General features: G+C 46.3%; 1 long non-coding RNA gene across 1 annotated transcript; it reads left to right on the top strand.

Annotated features, from left to right (window-relative positions):
* The first annotated feature begins 504 nt into the window (after positions 1 to 504).
* Positions 505 to 6,050, top strand: LOC136631543 (uncharacterized). Its single transcript, XR_010793050.1, has 3 exons — positions 505 to 572; positions 4,424 to 4,492; positions 5,939 to 6,050. It is a non-coding gene; the product is annotated as an uncharacterized lncRNA (long non-coding RNA).
* The last annotated feature ends 6,698 nt before the right edge of the window (positions 6,051 to 12,748 follow it).

The raw sequence follows: 12,748 nt of genomic DNA, 5'->3' as shown, positions 1-12,748 counted from the left end.
TCTGATCCCATGCCATACTAACTCTGCACACCTGGGATGTACATATACTTTCTGGAGCGGGAAGGGGTTAAAGATAGTTGGATGTGAATCAGTAATAAGAAGTCATGACTCCTGTGTTCAAGGAAATGTACTCGATTTCTTGCAACGGGTATGTTTCCTAAGAATTTAAATTGGCCTATAAATTTTAGATGATTGGTTTATAAAATAGCGATTTGAGTTGCACAGTCTAAATAATTATAAATATAGTGTCCTAGGTAAAATATTTGTACATTTTCTATGTTTTCTTCACATCTAGGTTTAGTTACTCTTGGTGAGAAGAAATAAAAATCATGATCATGTAGCAGTTAATCCAATGAATAAAGATAGAGCCCTCCCGGTTGTATCTTGTTGGTGTAAGAGGGAACCAAATCACCTGTTCAGACTCATTAGTGTCTATGTGGTTTTAATGACCTACTCAGTAGCAGTAAATGAAAAACTAATCCTTATTTTATTTCATTGGCCGAAGAGGATTAACTAACTCATACTACCCGTGCAATCAACCATGTAGAGGGGAGATTACAATTTCTAATACAGTAAGTCTACACATTTCAATCTGCTGCAGTAAGTAGCATTTAAGATTTATTTCCCTAGAATGCTTAAGCACATTAAAACAGTAGTTGTTTCACTATTGTTATAGAACAAGTAGAGATTAAAGCACTATACACTGTGTAAAATAGTAATAAGTAAAAACATAGGATACAGTAATATGGTAAAACTACTATAATATACAGTGGGGAAAAAAGTATTTAGTCAGATACCAATTGTACAAGTTTTCAAGGCCTGTAATTGACATCATAGGTAGACCTCAACTATGAGAGACAACATGAGAAAACACATCCAGAAAGTCACATTGTCGGATTTTTAACAAATTTATTTGCAAATTATGGTGGAAAATAAGTATTTGGTCACCTACAAACAAGCAAGATTTCTGGGTCTTACAGACCTGTAACTTCTTCTTTAAGAGGCTCCTGTGTCCTCCACTCATTACCTGTAGTAATGGCACCTGTTTGAACTCGTTATCAGTATAAAAGATACCTGTCCACAACCTCAATCAGTCACACTCCAAACGCCACTATAGTGAAGACCAAAGAGCTGTCGAAGAACACCAGAAACAAAATTGTAGCCCTGCACCAGACTGGGAAGACTGAACCTGCAATAGGCAAGCAGCTTGGTGTGAAGAAATCAACTGTGGGAGCAATAATTAGAAAATGGAAGAGATACAAGACCACTGATAATCTCCCTCGATCTGGGGCTCCATGCAAGATCTCAGCCCGTGGGGTCAAAATGATCACAAGAACGGTGAGCAAAAATCCCAGAACCACATGGGGGAACCTAGTGAATAACCTGCAGAGAGCTGGGACCAACATAACAAAGGCTACCATCAGTAACACACTACACCGCCAGGGACTCAGATCCTGCAGTGCCAGACGTGTCCCCCTGCTTAAGCCAGTACATGTCCGGGCCAACTGAAGTTTGCTAGAGAGCATTTGGATGATCCAGAAGAGTATTGGGAGAATGTCATATGGTCAGATGAAACCAAAGTAGAACTGTTTGGCAGAAACACAACTCGTCGTGTTTGGAGGAGAAAGAATGCTGAGTTGCATCCAAAGAACACCATACCTACTGTGAAGCACGGGGGTGGCAACATCATGCTTTGGGACTGTTTCTCTGCAAAGGGACCAGGACGACTGATCCGTATACATGAAAGAATGAATGGAGCCATGTATCGTGAGATTTTGAGTGAAAACCTCCTTCCATCAGCAAGGGCACTGAAGATCAAACGTGGCTGGGTCTTTCAGCATGACAATGATCCCAAGCACACCGCCAGGGCAACGAAGAAGTGGCTTCGTAGGAAGCATTTCAAGGTCCTGGAGTGGCCTAGCCAGTCTCCACATTTCAACCCTATAGAAAACCTTTGGAGGGAGTTGAAAGTCCGTGTTGCCCAGTGACAGCCCCAAAACATCACTGCTATTGAGGAGATCTGCATGGAGGAATGGGCCAACATACCAGCAACAGTGTGTGCCAACCTTGTGAGGACTTACAGAAAACGTTTGACCTCTGTCATTGCCAATAAAGGATGTATAACAAAGTATTGAGATGAACTTTTGTTATTGACCAAATACTTATTTTCCACCATAATTTGTAAATGAATTCGTTAAAAATCAGACAATGTGATTTCCTGGATGTGTTTTCTCATGTTGTCTCTCATAGTTGAGGTCTACCTATGATGTCAATTACAGGCCTCTCTCATCTTTTTAAGTGGGAGAACTTGTACAATTGGTATCTAACTAAATACTTTCCCCCCCACTGTGTATGTATATATATATGTATGTGTGTATATATATATATATATATATATATATATATACACACACACACACAAGTGTTCCAAATCTCCTTTTATCTGACGGCCAATAGAAGTAACTGATGCAAAGTTATTAAATGCAGTACCTATTGCTCACCTCTATGGAGTTGTAGGTACTCTGCGTTCCACTACATGGTGTCTCTATATGGCACTGTATTGCAGAAATATTTTCTCCTAGAATACTTATAGGCAAGAATATCTCTATAATATGGAAGCCAATGAAGCATGCCACAACTGAAATTGAAAAGATACAGTGCATTGCCGCAGCCCACCTTGCTCACCTGCTGGTGGGGATTCGGTCCGGCGTTGCCATCATCGTCATGCTATCTGCACTCACTCCTCTCTGGTGTTTACTCATAGGGCTTGCACAAGCTCATGCTCTCTCTTAAAAGGGCCAGTGCGTACTTCCTAAGTCTGTCCCCCTGCAATCCTGTCCCAGCATATGCTATATTAAGTAGGCATCCACACCCTAGGGTGGATGCCTAAGTAATTTTGTCTCCTACTGCCATTTATGATCAAGCCCCTGTTTGTATATTCTGGTTCTGATTCCTGGTGTGCACCATGTAAATCTGTGCCATACCCCAATAAACAGTGGCCAATTTACAATACTTACCTAAACTCATTCTCGCGAGGAGTCCAGTTCTGACAGTACTGATTCCCAGCCAGGCAGTCTGCAGTTTCATATTGGCTGATGAGATGACATCACTGCATCACACCAGTCAGCCTGCAGCAATGCAGGATGCCACATAGGCTGGATATGTCTCACATGTATATAGGGTGAGGTTCCAGCGCAGAGTCGCCCTTTTCTGGGTGGGTGCTCTATGGACAGCATAGGGCATTATAGGATGTTTTTTAGGGCCCTCCCCCTTTCTATGTATACTTTTTTCTATGTTTACTCTGTTCTCTTCCTCCTGGATATCTTTTTAAATTATTTAATAAAAGTTGTGCTTTACCCCGATAATGTATAGAAGTGACATATAATTCATCATTATTTATAGAATAGTAAATCCTGGGATTCTTGAATATACCTGTATTTAAAATTTTGCTTACACACCTTTCTTATACCAGTTAAGTAGCCCCTTTCTTCACATAGGATTAACCAGTCAGCCTGGACTAATCATGGTAACAGTCATGTGACATCCCACATATCATGGGACCCTCAGCATTGATTTAGTAGCAAACTGACATGACATGAGCTACTGGAATACATGTAATACATGGCAGCCTGTGTCTATGTGATATTGTCATATTGTTAATAAAATTAACTGGACAAAAACACAGAAGAGACAGAAGAATAAAAGAGCTGCTTCTACACAGACACAGAGAAATGTTGACACTGCTGTAGGTACTAATACTATATCATCTACTATCCAATTATTAGAAGCCTGCTCTATGTCAGTTGAATACTAGGGTGTCACTTGACATTTTTGTTGGATCACATGTCTGACACCATGTTTAACCCATGAGATGCATTACTATGGACTGACCGGGCCATGAACTATACCATTCTACTGTGCCGATAGGGATTACTGCACAGATTTAAGGATGGTAAGTGAGCAGAATTTTAAACATGTATACAGTATATTACAAATCTTTATGATTTCGCATTTTATAACTAAATAAATAAAAAAATCAAAACTTGACAATCCCTTTAAACTCCGCCCTAGGGACTGTCCTGCAGTGCCTAAGTTAAAAGATGACCATTTATATACTGTTGAAAATATAGCATGTTATCATATGTTACTTCAATAAAACAAAGGCATATTTATTAAAAATTTATTAATAAATGAAACAAACAAAACTGAATGAGGTTTATCAGAACAACAATCAAATAACTAATGGTATTCTTTACCATGTAGTGAACCTAAATTTGGATATGTTAAAGCAATTCCTTAAGGTTTTGTCTATTATTAGAAATGAATCATACAATTTAGGAGATTAAGCAATGCTAAGAGAAAATAAACACAAAACACTCAAATTCTGCTTTTCTCCCTTTTGTTTTGGCATGGTCACATGTAGAATGGAGCCGACAGTCACTGGGCAATGGGAATGGCTAAAGAAGATCAAGAACAGAAGCACAGCCGAGAAGTATGCCCATCAGATGGTTATGGGATCATGTACATAGCACAGGGCAGAAGAACGGAGATTACCCCTATGATGTTAGCACTAGAGCAGAGATAAAGATATCTCACCACTGCCCGCTTTAGCACCTATCTAAGCGAGCATTTTCAAGTATACATGTGCATTTACCTGCTCTAATACAATAAACTAGATAAAATTACCTATGTAGAACTAAAGTATAACTGTTTTTAAAGAGAAGCTATCACCTAAAGCTGCCTATTTTTACTTTAAAACTCACTAGTGCCCATCCTAAATAAAACTTTTATTTTAAGGGGGCTAGTGAGATCTCATCTTTTGAATAAAACTGTGCTATTTACTGCTTTAAAGAGTGTTTATCAGTCAATTTCTACATTATTAAAGCCATAAATAATGTAAATTTAGACATAATAAGAGCTCACGGGATAACTTGCGAGATCTTGTATTCTAAGACTCTCTGGCGCTGCGAGGAGCGCTGGGACAGACAGGGTGAATGCAGGGGATGAAAACTGGAAGTGCCTTCGGAATTTCTTTGGAAAAATTGGCAAAGTTACAGAGTGATATAGAGAATTTGTTCTAATGTGTTTCAGTTAGTTTAAACTTTTATTTGGATGGGAAGGGTACCAGTGAGATTTAAAATAAAAGTGACAAGTAGCCTTAAATGACCGATTTCCTTTAAGCAATTTAATCTACAGAAAATATTGAACAACTTTTTAATAAACATAGCAGTACCTATCTTGTAACGATCCTATTATATTGCATATTATTACAGTAGCTTGTATTATAGTTCAGAGCTATATTTACAATTTAGCTGCATGTCATCAGTAAAAGTTAACAAACTTGTTGACAGCACCTAGACTAAAAACTGCATCCCAAAATGCAGTTTACTAGAGCAAACGTTGTGTAGATTTCTCCTCTGCATCCTACAGAACTGTAGGTGAAACTCTGAATTATAATAAGGGCTCTAACTCAGAAACAGATATGTAATGTAAAAACTCAACTTTTTAACTAGAGGTAACTAAAATTTTTATGTAATTTATCTATTAGGGTGACTACCCACTACGTTTTTTTTCACTGCGAAATTAGCAACGTTTTTTTTCTGCAGGGGTCTATGGGACTTGTAATGTTAAAATCGCGATCGTGCAAAATCGCAATTTACCGCGAAATCGTGATTTTCCGCGATCGCGATTTTAACATTACAAGTCCCATAGACCCCTGCAGAAAAAAAACCGCTGCTGATTTCGCAGTAAAAAAAAACTGTAGTGGGTAGTCACCCTTAACTGGAAAATGTCGGTCAAAGATGTTTTCAATGATTGAATGACAATGACTTGTGGACAATACGATTATCATCAAAAATGTAACCTGTTAATACAGATTATTCTAAATTACATAAATTGTATTAGTGAGATGAATATTAGATATTTTTTCTTCTCGCAGATACTGAAGTACAGAAGAAATAAGGATCTAAAAAAATGAAAATTTAGTTTTGCTGTGATCAGTTTCAAATTCCATTGAGTTTCCTGCATCTTGTCCAAATGGTAACATGAAGCCAAAGTCATCTTTGTCATCATCTGAAGCTTGTGAAGACTTTGAAGTGAATAAAAATGCAAAATCATCATCTCCTTCCATTTTGTGGAAAAAATTTCCTGAAAAAGATTCAAATATTTTTCAATGAAATTCACACATTAAACATAACTGGATAATAGAGATGAGCGAACGTACTCGTCCGAGCTTGATACTCGTTCGAGTATTAGCGTGTTCGAGATGCTCGTTACTAGAGGCGAGTACCACGCGATGTTCGAGTTACTTTCGCTTTCATCTCTGAGACGTTAGCGCGCTTTTCTGGCCAATAGAAAGACAGGGAAGGCATTACAACTTCCCCCTGCGACGTTCAAGCCCTATACCACCCCCCTGCAGTGAGTGGCTGGGGAGATCAGGTGTCACCCGAGTATATAAATCGGCCCCTCCCGCGGCTCGCCACAGATGCATTCTGACAGAGATCAGGGAAAGTGCTGCTGGTGCCGGAGCTGCTATAGGGAGAGCGTTAGGAGTTATTTTAGGCTTCAAGAACCCCAACGGTCCTTCTTAGGGCCACATCTGACCGTGTGCAGTACTGTTGAGGCTGCTTTTAGCAGTGTTGCACAATTATTTTTTTTTGTATATCGGCCGTGCAAAGCATTGCGTCCGCAGTCTGCATTCATTGTACAGAGTATAGGGCCAGTACTGGTGAGGCAGGGAAAGAGATATTCAGGCTATATAGGCAGTGGGCTTTTTCCAAAAAATTGGGGAAAAATACTATATTTGGGCTGCCTGTGACCGTCTTCAGTTTACTGCGTGTCTGCTGGGGGTAGTAGTCCTAATTAATACGCAGCTAAGCGTTACAGCAGGCTTGCGCAAAATTGTTTCCTGGATCTGCTGTCTCTGTTACATCAGCGCTGTCATCCCGCCAGAGGGAAAGAGTATACATAATATTATACGCTGCCTACAGTATCTATCTGCTGGGGGTAGTAGTCGTAATTAATACGCAGCTAAGCGTTACAGCAGGCTTGCGCAAAATTGTTTCCTGGATCTGCTGTCTCTGTTACATGATCGCCGTCATCCCGCCAGAGGGAAACAGTATACATAATATTATACGCTGCCTACAGTATCTATCTGCTGTATCAGCTCAGCATTTTAAAAAAATAAAAGCAAAATACTTAAGGCCTACTACTGGCCTTTGGCCACTTGACTGCTTCTGCGCTGTGAATTCCAGTAGCTCAGTCATACGCACCTACGTCTCACTACAGGCATGCGCAAAATTGTTTCCTGGCTCTGCTGTGCGTTCCGTAAGCGAAGTCAGCCTCCAACCACAGGCCAATAAGCGGCACATTTAATTACAGCGTTCTGTTTCTGCACTACTGGTAACACAGCAGGCTGAGGGGTAGGGGTAGGCCTAGAGGACGTGGATGCGGGCGAGGACGCGGAGGCCCAAGTCAGGGTGTGGGCACAGGCCGAGCTCCTGATCCAGGTGTATCGCAGCCGACTGCTGCGGGATTAGGAGAGAGGCACGTTTCTGGTGTCCCCACATTCATCTTACAATTAATGGGTCCACGCGGTAGACCTTTACTAGAAAATGAGCAGTGTGAGCAGGTCCTGTCGTGGAAGGCAGAAAGTGCATCCAGCAATCTATCGACCACCTAGAGTTCTACGCCGTCCACTGCTGCAACTCTGAATCCTCTGGCTGCTGCTCCTCCTTCCTCCCAGCCTCCTCACTCCATTACAATGACACATTCTGAGGAGCAGGCAGACTCCCAGGAACTGTTCTCGGGCCCCTGCCCAGAATGGGCAGCAATGGTTCCGAATCCTCTCCCACTGGAGGAGTTTGTCGCGACCGATGCCCAACCTTTGGAAAGTTCCCGGGGTCCGGGGGATGAGGGTGGGGACTTCCGGCAACTGTCTCAAGAGCTTTCAGTGGGTGAGGAGGACGATGACGATAAGACACAGTTGTCTATCACTCAGGTAGTAGTAATTGGAGTAAGTACGAGGGAGGAGCGCACAGAGGATTCGGAGGAAGAGCAGCAGGATGATGAGGTGACTGACCCCACCTGGTTTGCTACGCCTACTGAGGACAGGTCTTCAGAGGGGGAGGCAAGTGCAGCAGCAGGGCAGGTTGGAAGAGGCAGTGCGGTGGCCAGGGGTAGAGGCAGGGCCAGACCGAATAATCCACCAACTGTTTCCCAAAGCGCCCCCTCGCGCCATGCCACCCTGCAGAGGCCGAGGTGCTCAAAGGTCTGGCAGTTTTTCACTGAGAGTGCAGATGACCGACGAACAGTGGTGTGCAACCTTTGTCGCGCCAAGATCAGCCGGGGAGCCACCACCACCAGCCTCACCACCACCAGCATGCGCAGACATATGATGGCCAAGCACCCCACAAGGTGGGACGAAGGCCGTTCACTGCCTCCGGTTTGCACCGCTGCCTCTCCCCCTGTGCCCCAACCTGCCACTGAGATCCAACCCCCCTCTCAGGACACAGGCACTACCGTCTCCTGGCCTGCACCCACACCCTCACCTCCGCTGTCCTCGGCGCCATCCACCAATGTCTCTCAGCGCACCATCCAGCCGTCGCTAGCACAAGTGTTGGAGCGCAAGCGCAAGTACGACACCACGCACCCGCACGCTCAAGCGTTAAACGTGCACATAGCCAAATTTATCAGCCTGGAGATGCTGCCGTATAGGCTTGTGGAAACGGAGGCTTTCAAAGGTATGATGGCGGCGGCGGCCCCGCGCTACTCAGTTCCCAGTCGCCACTACTTTTCCCAATGTGCCATCCCAGCCCTGCACGACCACGTCTCCCGCAACATTGTACGCGCCCTCACCAACGCGGTTACTGGCAAGGTCCACTTAACAATGGACACGTGGACAAGCACAGGCGGGCAGGGCCACTATATCTCCCTGATGGCTCATTGGGTGAATTTAGTGGAGGCTGGGACCCAGTCAGAGCCTGGGACCGCTCACGTCCTACACACCCCCATAATTGCGGGCCCCAGCTCGGTGGTGGTATCTGCGGCGGTGTATGCTTCCTCCACTAAACCACCCTCCTCCTCCTCCTCCTACGCAACCTCTGTCTCTCAATCAAGATGTGTCAGCAGCAGCACGTCGCCAGCAGTCGGTGTCGCGCGGCACGGCAGCACAGCGGTGGGCAAGCAACAGCAGGCTGTGCTGAAACTACTCAGCTTAGGAGAGAAGAGGCACACGGCCCACGAACTGCTGCAGGGTCTGACAGAGCAGACTGACCGCTGGCTTGCGCCGCTGAGCCTCCAACCGGACATGGTCGTGTGTGACAACGGCCGTAACCTGGTGGCGGCTCTGCAGCTCGGCAGCCTCACGCACGTGCCATGCCTGGCCCACGTCTTTAATTTGGTGGTTCAGCGCTTTCTGAAAGGCTACCCACACTTGTCAGACCTGCTCGGAAAGGTGCGCCGGGTCAGCGCACATTTTCGCAAGTCCCACACGGACACTGCCACCCTGCGCACCCTGCAACATCGGTTTCATCTGCCAGTGCACCGACTGCTGTGCAACGTGCCCAGACGGTGGAACTCTACGCTCCACATGTTGGTCAGGCTCTATGAGCAGTGTAGAGCTATAGTGGAATACCAACTCCAACATGGGCGGCGCAGTGGGAGTCAGCCTCCTCAATTCTTTACAGAAGAGTGGGCCTGGTTGGCAGACATCTGTCAGGTCCTTGGAAACTTTGAGGAATCTACCCAGATGGTGAGCGGCGATGCTGCAATCATTAGCGTCACCATTCCTCTGCTATGCCTCTTGAGAAGTTCCCTGCAAAGCATAAAGGCAGACGCTTTGCGCTCGGAAACAGAGGCGGGGGAAGACAGTATGTCGCTGGATAGTCAGAGCACCCTCCTGTCTATATCTCAGTGCGTTGAGGAGGAGGAGGAGGAGCATGAGGAGGATGAGGAGGAGGGGGAAGAGACAGCTTGGCCCACTGCTGAGGGTACCCATGCTGCTTGCCTGTCATCCTTTCAGCATGTATGGCCTGAGGAGGAGGAGGAGGAGGATCCTGAAAGTGATCTTCCTAGTGAGGACAGCCATGTGTTGCGTACAGGTACCCTGGCACACATGGCTGACTTCATGTTAGGATGCCTTTCTCGTGACCCTCGCGTTACACGCATTCTGGCCACTACGGATTACTGGGTGTACACACTGCTCGACCCACGGTATAAGGAGAACCTTTCTACTCTCATACCCGAAGAGGAAAGGGGTTCGAGAGTGATGCTATACCACAGGACCCTGGCGGACAAACTGATGGTAAAATTCCCATCCGACAGCGCTAGTGGCCGAAGGCGCAGTTCCGAGGGCCAGGTAGCAGGGGAGGCGCAGAGATCAGGCAGCATGTACAGCACAGGCAGGGGAACACTCTCTAAGGCCTTTGACAGCTTTCTGGCTCCCCAGCAAGACTGTGTCACCGCTCCTCAGTCAAGGCTGAGTCGGCGGGAGCGCTGTAAAAGGATGGTGAGGGAGTATGTAGCCGATCGCACGACCGTCCTCCGTGACGCCTCTGCCCCCTACAACTACTGGGTGTCGAAGCTGGACACGTGGCCTGAACTCGCGCTGTATGCCCTGGAGGTGCTTGCTTGTCCTGCGGCTAGCGTCTTGTCAGAGAGGGTGTTTAATGCGACTGGGGGAATCATCACAGATAAGCGTACCCGCCTGTCAACCAACAGTGCCGACAGGCTTACACTCATCAAGATGAACAAAGCCTGGATTTCCTCAGACTTCTCTTCTCCACCAGCGGACAGCAGCGATACCTAAACAATACGTAGGCTGCACCCGCGGATGGAAGCATTGTTCTCTATCACCATCAAAAACGTGGACCTTTTAGCTTCATCAATCTGTGAATAATATTCATCTTCCTCCTCCTGCTTCTCCTCCTGAAACCTGACGTAATCACGCCGAACGGGCAATTTTTCTTAGGCCCACAAGGCTCAGTCATATAATTTTTGTAAACAATTTTTATACGTTTCAATGCTCATTAAAGCGTTGAAACTTTCACCTGAACCAATTTTTATTTTAACTGGGCTGCCTCCAGGCCTAGTTACAAATGAAGCCACATTAACCAAAGCGATTAATGGGTTTAACCTGCCCTCTTGGTTGGGCATGGGCAATTTTTCTGACGTACATTAGTACTGTTGGTACACCAATTTTTTGGGGCCCTCGCCTACAGTGTAATCCAATTAATATTTTGCCCACCCGCATTAAAGCGGACGTTACATCAGCTGTGCTGGGCACTGCAATGGGATATATTTATGTACCGCCGGTGGGTTCCAGGGAGCCACCCATGCTGTGGGTCCACAGGGAGTTGTAACTGCATGTGTCCACTTCTAAAGAACCCCAGTCTGACTGGGGCATGCAGTGTGGGCCGAAGCCCACCTGCATTTAATCGGACGTTACCTCAGCTGTGATGGGCACTGCAATGGGATACATTAATGTACAGCCGGTGGGTTCCAGGGAGCCACCCATGCTGTGGGCGCACATGGAATTCCCATTGCGGAGTTTTACCTGCCTGTGACTATTTATAAAAAACCGCGGTCTGACTGGGGCATGCAGACACCTTGACAGAATGAATAGTGTGTGGCACATAGGTTCCCCATTGCTATGCCCACGTGTGCAGCTCCTGATGGTGGTGGCACAGGATTATATTTCTCATTGCTTCTTTACAGCATTGTGGGCTATCACCCCACCCCTTTTAAAGAGGGTCGCTGCCTAGCCGTGCCAACCCTCTGCAGTGTGTGCCTGCGGTTCCTCCTCATGGCAGACGCACTTATAAATAGACATGAGGGTGGTGTGGCATGAGTGCAGCTGAAGGCTGCGCAGGGACACTTTGGTGTGCGCTGTGGACACTGCGTCGTGCGGGGGGGGGGGGGGGGGGTTGGGCAGCATGTAACCCAGGAGAAGTGGCAGCGGAGTGTCATGCAGGCAGTGATTGTGCTTTGTTGGAGGTAGTGTGGTGCTTAGCTAAGGTATGCATTGCTAATGAGGGCTTTTCAGAAGTAAAAGTTGTTGGGAGGGGGGGGCACTCTTGCCGCTATTGTGGCTTAAAGGGGTTGTCCCGCGCCGAAACGGGTTTTTTTTTTTTTTCAACCCACCCCCCGTTCGGCGCGAGACAACCCCGATGCAGGGACGTAAAAAAAAACCGCTCAGCGCTTACCTTAATCCCCGCGCTCCGGTGACTTCTATACTTACCGGTGAAGATGGCCGCCGGGATCCTCTTCCTCCGTGGACCGCAGCTCTTCTGTGCGGTCCATTGCCGATTCCAGCCTCCTGATTGGCTGGAATCGGCACGTGACGGGGCAGAGCTACACGGAGCCGGCATTCTGCACGAGCGGCCCCATTGAAGACAGGAGAAGACCCGGACTGCGCAAGCGCGGCTAATTTGGCCATCGGAGGCCGAAAATTAGTCGGCACCATGGAGACGAGGACGCCAGCAACGGAGCAGGTAAGTATAAAACTTTTGATAACTTCTGTATGGCTCATAATTAATGCACAATGTACATTACAAAGTGCATTAATATGGCCATACAGAAGTGTATAGACCCACTTGCTGCCGCGGGACAACCCCTTTAATAGTGGGACCTGGGAACTTGAGATGCAGCCCAACATGTAGCCCCTCGCCTGCCCTATCCGTTGCTGTGTCGTTCCCATCACTTTCTTGAATTGCCCAGATTTTCACAAATGGAAACCTTAGCGAGCATC

This window comes from Eleutherodactylus coqui, chromosome 6 (assembly GCF_035609145.1).
Source record: "Eleutherodactylus coqui strain aEleCoq1 chromosome 6, aEleCoq1.hap1, whole genome shotgun sequence".
Taxonomy (NCBI): domain Eukaryota; kingdom Metazoa; phylum Chordata; class Amphibia; order Anura; family Eleutherodactylidae; genus Eleutherodactylus; species Eleutherodactylus coqui.
The sequence above is the reverse complement of the archived record's forward strand: the minus strand, read 5'-3'. Positions and strand labels throughout refer to the sequence as shown.